This window comes from Echinops telfairi, unplaced genomic scaffold (assembly GCF_000313985.2).
Source record: "Echinops telfairi isolate 266 unplaced genomic scaffold, ASM31398v2 ScPeMD7_5592;HRSCAF=6446, whole genome shotgun sequence".
Lineage (NCBI taxonomy): Eukaryota > Metazoa > Chordata > Mammalia > Afrosoricida > Tenrecidae > Echinops > Echinops telfairi.
Genome location: NW_022109491.1, coordinates 28,166,668 through 28,174,319, shown reverse-complemented (window position 1 = coordinate 28,174,319; position 7,652 = coordinate 28,166,668). Strand labels below are relative to the sequence as shown.

The following is a 7,652-nucleotide window of genomic DNA, read 5'->3' as shown; positions in this document are numbered from 1 at the left end:
GATGTACAAATGTGCTTTACACAATTGATGTGTGTATGGATTGGGATAACAGTTGTATGAGCCCCTAATAAAATGTTAAAAAAAAAAAGAAATGATCCCTAGGTATGGACTGCCACCAGATATTGGATCAGATAATGGTCCTAGCTTGGTGGCTCAGATTTCCCAGGGGATGACCCAAGCCCTAGGAATAAAATGGAAATTGCATTGTTCTTACAGACCTCAGAGCTCCTCAGACCTCAGATTGAAAAAATGAATAGGACTTTAATGACTACCTTAACAAAGCTTATCTTAGGTACTGGGAAAAGTGGCCTGACCTGTTGCCATTACTCTTTGTGGGCAAGATGCACCCCCTACCAGGAGAGTTTCACTCCCTGTGAAATAATGTTTGGGAGATCTCCGCCTCTTTTACCCTGGGTACAGGACCAAACCTGGCAAAAACCAGAATCATTCACTTATAAAGTCTTTGCAGTCTCTCCAACAGGTCCAGCAAGCCATCCAGACCTGCCACTGTGAGCATTTCCTGTCTTCCTCTCTTTCTGTGTTCACAACTTTTGCCTGGGGGCAACGCGTATTAAGAAGTAAAAGTAACTAAAAGAAAGAATTAGAGTTAGGAAAATTGCCCTGGAATCCCCAATGGGATGGAGAATTTGTAGCTCCATATTTCCCTGGCTCCTCCCTTTGTCATGATCTCTATTAGTTATACTAGCTATAGGCACCCTGGGCCCGTGGGTCTTCCCAACCTTGGTACGAAGGTGCCCTAGTCCGAAAAACAGCAGCCAAAGTTTGGCCACGCAGTCATACCATTACCTGAGAGTACATACAGGACTGGGACGATCAAGGGGGTAGTTCAGGGCAGTCCTAAAATGTTCCCCCTCACTCTTTTTTCCTTTAAAAAATGCCCCCACCCTTAAATCAATGATTTGATTCCCTGAAAGAAAAACGGAGTATTGAAATACCTCCGTGCTTAATAATTAACCAGCTGAACTTAGCTTCTGTAATTATTGCTTACGCTCGATTGAATGGGACTCTGGTCACAGCGGCCAGTTTTGAAATTAACAACGGCTACCTCACCCTGACGACTGCAAATTTGGAAATCCCCCCGCACCTTCCCACCTTGAGTGAGCGAATGGGTCAGTGCCCCTGCTTATGGCCTTATGCATTATAAGCGGAGAGGAATGCTGGGCTCAAGACAGGGAGACTTAAGCGCTCACTGACTCTGGGCGCCGGCTTTGAAAAAAGCTTCTCCATCTGATGTATTCGGCGTGGCTTCGACCCTCTCAGAAACCAGGTAGAACAGTCTGCGTGTATATCCTGCTTAAGGCGCACGAAAGGGGTGTCTATAGAACATGTTAGGAGTGCTGGTGGCACGGTGGGCTAAGCGTTGGGTGGCCAATCAAAAGGCTGGAGTTTCCACCCCCGCCCGCCAGGCGTTTTGGAGACGTCTAACTCTGTACAGATTAACAATCTCGGCAATCTTAGTTTTGCTCTAATTTGGAAATCAACTCTGCTTTAGTGTTTTTAGCTTTAGTATAAAATATGTTAGACTTTGGGGTCCTTTTCTCGCCAAAGCCAAGCGTAAGTGAACCGCACCTGACGCCAGGGCACTCAGCTGGGCTCCGACAGTGAAAGCAGCGTCGGCAGCCATCTTTCCGGCCGGCGCACTGGGCGGACACACGTCACCGGAAGCGCCTCTGACGTCATCAGGCGCGCGCCGAAGGTCGTGTGCGTGAGCTATAGCGCAGGCTGCTCTTGTGCGTATTCCCTTAAGGTAGACAGGCCGGGTGGAGAATTCATTTGGGAACCAGGACCAGTTTGGTGAGAGCGGTATTTGAAGAAAAGCGACAGGCTCCTGAGCGGCTATTTTAACCGCTTGCTTCAGAAGGAGCTCTTGAGCCGACCAATGGGAGCCGCCGGCGAGGGGATTCTGGGGACTGTAGTTCCCGAGTCGGTCCGTGGCTGGTTACCGGACGGAGCCCGGAGGCGCTTAGTGGTTGTCATTGCGCGGTGAGAGGGCCGGCCGGGCAGCTTGGCTGGGGAGTGGCGGGGTGCGGCTGCGCGATGGGTTCAGTGACCAAGTTCCAGGTATTTATTCTTGAAGGTGGCGCAACTCTAGACGCATTTGGGGCCGAGGATATTGGCAACGACGAAACCTTGAATCGTTGAGTCGCTTGGCGCTTCGCGGACCTTCAGTCTCTGGTTGGAGCTGGTGAGAGGGATGTGGAGGTGCGGATTAATTAATCTGGGTCAGACAATTCCAGAATCCAGAGGGACCCGGGGTCATCTGAGCTGTGGGTCTGAGTTCAGCCCAAAACAAAAGACTCACTTCCATCTGGTCGATTTCGAATCGTCTATAGGGTTTCCGCGGTTGTAAATCTCTGCGGGTGCAGGGGAGCGGCAGGTGGGCTTCGGTCAACAACTTTGTGGGTAGCAGCTTACCCGCCCGCACCGTCCGAGTTTGTTTGCCCCTCTGTTGTTGAGGGTATGGATCGGGCAGTAAAACCCCGGCCTCAATGGTGTGCAGGACTTAGTTTGTCCAGTTTGACAACGTCCGTGTCAAGGTGGGAATCCAGGACTTTTGGTTCATGTCAACTTTCTTGGCCTTTGGTAGGCGATAGAGACAAACCAGGTGGTAGTTGAGGGGTGGGGATGGTGCACTGAAGGTGTGCCATGGTCGGTTGCAGGGATGGGGGGGTGCATCACTGGAGATGAAATTGACATTGGCCTAATAAATTTACGGGCATTTTGGTGGTGAACAGCACGGCAGAGCCTGTATCTAGGTGTGTTTTTCTGAATGGTTGTCACACTCAGGAGAGGTTCTGCCTGTATGGCATCTGCTGTCCCAGTGTTTGTTGGGTGGCAGTGACCTCTATTTTGTAACTTAGACTCTTCGTTTAGTTGTCGTGTAGGAAACCATTTGACTACTTCTGTTTTGGGGGTTAGGGCACCGTTAGCTGGGCGGCCACCTCTGTTGGACTATTGGTCAACTCTCCAGATCACTTCAAACATCTCTGGTAGAGTCTAGGTGTCAGAATTTTTAATTTTCTTTTTAAATTATTTTATCGGGGGCTTCTTATTTTATTTTTAAAATTAAGGACAGATTTAAAATCTCAGAATAGTACAGTGAAGCCCATGGAAGTCCACCAGAATCAGCATTTAATTCATGGGCAAGCCTGTTTCATCTTCATGTCTCAACTTTAGGTGAGGATATGAGGCTGTTCCTTATCATTGTTCACAATACTAAGTAATGGCCCAGTAGTGGAAAGAAAACATGAAAAGCTAGCAAAACAGCTCACCTATAAAAAAAAAATCAGGATATTTTCATGTGCTTAAATGAATATCTTTGACACATATTCAAAATTAAAAGAAAAGTATATTATTTTATACCAAAAGCACAGATTTCGGATGTAAACTTTCCCATTCATTCTACACACAAGAAACTAGAGCAGATTCGGGTTAACCAAAGCAGTTTTCTGAATGAGCTCCCCAGTAATCCAAGTAACAGGCTTAAAGACGAGATATTAAGAAACAAAAAGTTTTGTTAAGCTGTGTAATAAGTGTCCCAGTGATGGTCCTGTTCCTGATTCTGGAGCCCTACCTGTACCTGTGATATTATTAATCTGCCACCAATCGTGAATGTGTGAGTTTCCTTGGTTCCAAGATTTATTTAACTAGTGTTCTGATTGTGACTCCTAGGTCACCATTTTGGTCTCATGCTAAGATTTAATGAATGTTCTTTAACAATATTTGAGATTGGGTTTGCTTTTGTACCCTAAAACACATCACAAGCTAAGAACACATCCTTTGTTGCCATCACACACACACCCTCAAATGTAAATGTTCACTTGGCATTCTGTGGATATGTATAATTTCCTTGTTCAAGAAAACCCCTCACTGCCATCAAATTAATTCTGACTTTGAGTGACCTTTTAGGACAGAGTAGAATTGATGCTGTGGTTTTTCTTCGTGGGAGTAGAAAGTCTTGTCTTTCTCTCTTGAAGCTGCTGGTGGTTTTGAACTGCTGACTTTATGATTAGGAGCCAAACATGTAACCCCTACACCACCAGAACTTGATGTTTGGGAACTGGACCAGAGTATCTCATCCTTCCCAAGTCCTTTTCTGCTTGCTGCTGTTAGGTGCTGTTCTGACTCCTAGACACCCTTACGTACAACAGAAAGAAACACTGCCTGGTCCTGGGCCATCCTCACACTTGTTCAGAAACTTGAATCGATTGTTGTAGCCACTGTGTCTATCCATCTGGCTGAAGGTCTTCTTTTTTGATGCCCTCTACTTTACCATGTATGATGCACTTGTCTGAATACTCCTGGGAAGAGGTGCCACTTACCTTCCTCAGCTCCGTGTCTTCATTGGCACAGAAGCCGCACCAGGCAGGAGAATAATCAGCAACAGGTACTCTTTGAGAATTGTCACACCCCAGAGGGGTCAGTTGCTATTGACATTATTAAGTGGTACTTACCCTCAGCACTTAAATACTGTGTCTTAAGAAAGATACAACTTCTTTGTGCCTCAATTTAAGACTTAAATCAGGGGACTCTTGGGAAGTGAACTTGTAGAATGTCTGGAATTGTTTCTCATATGTACTGTATTAGAGCTTTAATTCTGAGCACCCTGGTTTGCAGAAGGCTATAGATGGCAGTGATAGTGCAAAATCCATTTGCAGGGTCCCCAAATAGGTGAAGCCTTGAATCCTTTCTGTTCATTAATCAGGGATATAGATAATCTTGTAAAGTGCCTTGGAAAGTAGATTACCTCTACCCAGCTCCAGCCAGGCATTCTCTCTCTTAGGGGCTTGCCTGCTTATGTATGATGGAGATCACTATACTGGGGACAATCCAGGGGGTTACATAGTCATGAGTCATGCCCTATCGGTCTTCTCTTGATTGCCTTGGTCAGAGGGCCCTGGACCAATCTTGTAAGCCCTTCTAACAGTGTATGTGCCCCTGATTCTGTAGCCCCAATTGTAACTATTTTTTTTATTTGCCCCCAATCATAAATTTGTGACAGTTCTCTTTGTTCCATGCCCTATTTATCTAGCTTCTCTATTGTGAATCCTCTCCTGTCACTCTGGCCTCGTCCTAATGGTCTCCATCATCCACATGATGTGTCTGTGCCTTTGTGTCACCTTTGTCTATTTTAAGACAATACATGTTTTTCTTAAATTATATTTGAGGTTGGGGGGTCTCTTTTGTACCCTAAAACAAATGGTGTGGGTGGAAAACAGGAATCGAAAGCTCTCTTTGCTGGTGCAATCTCTGGAAGGTCTAGGAAACATGGTGTCAGAAACATCCCGCTCTTCGCATTTCCATGGACCCTCAGATATTCCACACTCGTGGAATTTTGAACCTGTGCTTCGGGGCTTCCAGAAGCTCTATGAAGTTTCATGAAGTCTTGCTGTGTGTTTTCTCTGCTGTGGCTTGTTAGTTCATGCTCTTGGTCCTGCTGGCCTTTAATGCCCAGGTTTTTTGCCACTCAGAAGCTTCTGGAAATTGGCATTCTGCTTCAGCTCTTGCCTGAGGCAATTCCTAATTTTGCAGGGAGTGGGGGGAGTTCTGGGGTTATGTTGTTTTGTTCATGTTGAGGTGAGGGTACAAGAATATATAAAAATATTTTAAAAAAAAACAGTTTATCTACTTTGTTCAGCGTGAGCTGATCCAGGTATGCACATGACTATGGATAAAAAACTCTCTCTTACACACATAGGAGTGTGTCTGGATTTGTTTCCCTAGTCAACCCAAACTAACAGTAACGTTTTGACAAATGTGCGAGCACTGGCCTTTTTTAAAGACCATGTGGTTTGGTAAATAAAATCTATCCTTTTCCCTATAAGCCATACATTCAAAGAGTGATAATAATACACACACACACACACACACACACACACACACACACACACACACACCATCCCATCCCATTAGAGCCTGAGGTTGGATGCAGGTGGAACCTGAGCTTTCTGACTGGACTGACTCTTGTCTCAGAACTTTCTTATGTACAAAGTTAAAAACATTCGTAGCAGAAAGAAAAGGAAATAAAAAGGATACTTGAAGGAGAGGGTAGCTTCCCCCTCCCCCCCCAACCCCCACTTGCCCCTTGGTCTAGTAAACCAAGAACTGCAGCCCCAGGACAAGCTGTTAGGCAGTGACAGGGCCCTTAAGGGTGGGAGCTCTTCAGCCAAACTCCTGGGGTATCCTAGTGGGTGGCTATGTTTGCCTGGGGTGGGCTGGTCCCCACTGTGACCCTGAGCGCAGACTGTATTCTAATATAAACACTTGGTTTTGTGAACCCAAAGCTGCCCACACTCTTCTGTTATATTTTTCACATGAACTGAAATTGTTGTCTCAGTGACGTGGTGGTGTGTCTGTATTTAGCACTGTTTGTTGGTGTGTTGTGGGTGCGGTGAGTCTAACAGAGGATCTGAGTGTGGGCACAGTTCTTTGTATGCTTCTTGAACAGTGCACTCAAGAGGACCTTGGGTTGTGTTGGCTGCCCTGTGGTTGATCAGATAGTACAGGAAAGGCAGCGGCCCTTGTGGGTGGGGCTTTAGGAGGTGTGGGTGTGGCTGAGAAGTGTGGGCATAGTTGCTTTCTGGTGGTTCTGGGCAAGTGGAGTCGTTTTTCATGTTGTCCAGATGGAGCACTGCTTGTGAAGCTTTACGACTACAGTGTGTCAGGCCAACTGATAGTTTACCTTCCCTGTTCATTTCCTTGCCTCAACTTTTCTTCATTTGCTTCTCCTAGTTAGTATTCAATTGCTTCTCTCTCTTTTTCTTTGAAGCACGGAGTTTCGGGATCATCATCCGTATCGTTTTCACTTTTTGTTTTTGTTTTTGTTATAGAGGGTCTTGGTAGTGTGTCAGCCTAGTTGGCCATCTTGCTGGAAGTCAGAAAAACTACAATGTGATGTGATTGAAGTGACATGTCTAATTTGGACAGAAGAGGGACTGAGCAGCTATGTCTACAGTGTTGGGACCTGAATCAGGAGAACTTCTTAAGGGAACTTAGCCTCCCCTAAAGGGGTGCTGGCAATAGTAAGGAGATACTTGGTTGGGCAAACAACTAAGCCCTAGACTACTAGCTGACAGTTGACATGTTAAACCCACCCAGGGGCACCTTGCAAGATAGGCCTGCCGATCAGCTTCCAAAAGGTCAGAACCTTGAAAAGTCTGTGGAGCAGTTCTGCTCGGCACATATCCTGTCACCACGAGTTAGAATGGATGGGCTCATGGAGAGCTAACACTAGCAACCAGGGGGCAGTCGCACTGGAGTCATGGGAGCTGAGATCCTGCCCAAGGTATGTTGAGGGGCTTCTAGGGTTGGCATAGCTTCTGACATCATCTGAATGTACGAGTGGACGACCTTGACAAATAGGGTCATGCAGAATTGGAAGGTGAGGTGTTTTCTTTGCAAAAGTTATTATGAGACCAGGATCATTGGTTTGGGACTGAACTTCTCAGGAACAGGAGCATAGGGAATTGAAGAAAGCCGAAACTTTGGGTGAGGGTAATAGAAACTGAGCGCTGCCTGCCTTGGTTACAGGCAAGACATGAGAGCACTTTCTAGACAGGCTTTTGGCTGTTTTTTTTTTTTTTTTTAACATTTTATTAGGGGCTCATACAACTGTTATCCCAATCCATACA

At 45.9% G+C, this 7,652-nt stretch overlaps 1 protein-coding gene across 1 annotated transcript in view; it reads left to right on the top strand.

The window, feature by feature from the left end:
* The first annotated feature begins 1,987 nt into the window (after nt 1–1,987).
* Nucleotides 1,988–7,652, top strand: part of LOC101643243 (zinc finger protein 343-like) — a 22,231-nt gene continuing 16,566 nt past the window's right edge. The window contains exons 1-2 of the mRNA XM_045295317.1: nt 1,988–2,004; nt 2,099–2,223. The gene's annotated coding sequence lies outside the window, so the exon portion shown is untranslated. The remainder of the gene's footprint in view (nt 2,005–2,098; nt 2,224–7,652) is intronic.